Source organism: Lissotriton helveticus, chromosome 5_1 (genome assembly GCF_964261635.1).
Source record: "Lissotriton helveticus chromosome 5_1, aLisHel1.1, whole genome shotgun sequence".
Classification (NCBI taxonomy): domain Eukaryota; kingdom Metazoa; phylum Chordata; class Amphibia; order Caudata; family Salamandridae; genus Lissotriton; species Lissotriton helveticus.
The window spans coordinates 1,273,560,736-1,273,562,237 of NC_136065.1; positions in this window are offsets into that span (position 1 = coordinate 1,273,560,736).

Here is a 1,502-nt window from a genome sequence, read left to right on the forward strand (position 1 = left end):
AAGTTTAAAACACTATAAAGCATTTGCTAACATTATGTCATTAAAGTTTCTGATTGACTATTTTTGACATTCTGCATTAGACATTTTAGACTTTACATATTTTTACATTTTTGCATTGCAGCATTGCTCATTATTATTCTATTCTGCTAGCTCTGTTCAGAATAGAGAGAACTGCTGTAGAAAGGGTTAGGCATTTGTGGTCCTTTTATATTTAGGATGTATTATTAAGCTTTGATTTATGCTGATTCGCTGATTGTGATTAACTTTTGCTGTTAGTAAATGATAACTTTGACATTTGAATACATCTACAAAATTGAGAACTGGAGAAAACCAGTTGTGCACATTTTTATTAATGGTCTTGACTATGTATTTGGCAAAATGAAGGTCCTGATTTTCACACGTACCTGCTGCCATCGCATAGAATGCATAAATCAATTAGCTTTCACAAGAAATATGTGCACTGCTAAGAAAAATATGTGCCACTTTGATCACCACTCGCAGTATTTGGTGATGGGGCTCATTCAGTCAGCACCATTGGCTGCACCCATAAATCCACAAGTAACCTCCCCCAAGGCCTATTCTGATTCTCTCTTGCACTGGCACTAAATTCTTCATAGTATCAAAGTAAGGCTAACACCTCAAAGATAGCCGGCACTTTTCTGGGTCGTGGTTGTGATAAACTTATGGGCCAATAACAAACGAATTGGTCTCAGAATCGTTTCCGTACTATTCGGGTCCTGCGAGTCCGAATGACCGATTACGATGCTTCCCAACATCGTTTGGTCGGACTCGCATTGACTTCAATGGGAGTCTGTGTTCCGAACAAGAACACAGGCTCTCATCGAAAAAAGGGGTGATTGGGGAAAACCTTGCACCCTGTGACGGACACCACAAGGTGCCTGCCACATTGTGCATGGTTGGGAAGAGGAGTCCCTTGGGTACCCCTATGGGCCCAAATCGAATGCCTCCGGCTGAAGGGGGGCCGGAATGGGCCCCCAAAGACAGATTCTGACAGACATTTCATGTCGGCCTGACCGATTCAGACCGGCTGTCCGAATCGGTCATCGTAATAGCTCGTTTGGAAACCGTGTCCATAGAGCTGTACGATTTGACTCCAAAAGTCTCGGGCTGTCCGAGTGCCTTTTGGAACCGATTCGGAATGCCCGAACGGTTTCCGGGCATCGTAATCAGACGTTGGGAAATGTGTACAATTTGTTCGGAAAGAAGTGTTCCGAATCGGATTCTGCAATACCGAATACTATCCGGACCCTTTCTGAATGACATCGTAATTGGCCCCATAGATGTAAATTGGGAATGCTGGTGTCCAGCTCAGAGTAGTAGTATCCTAATCCTCTTAGACCCTGTTTTTGAGTTACATGGTACTGGCCGGGCGATAAATTTGCATTCCAGCTTACTGTTACCATGTGGCAAATCCACACCAATACCATGCAGTTACATGTTACGCCCCATGAAATGGGAAATTCCTGTTTGAGACCCGATTT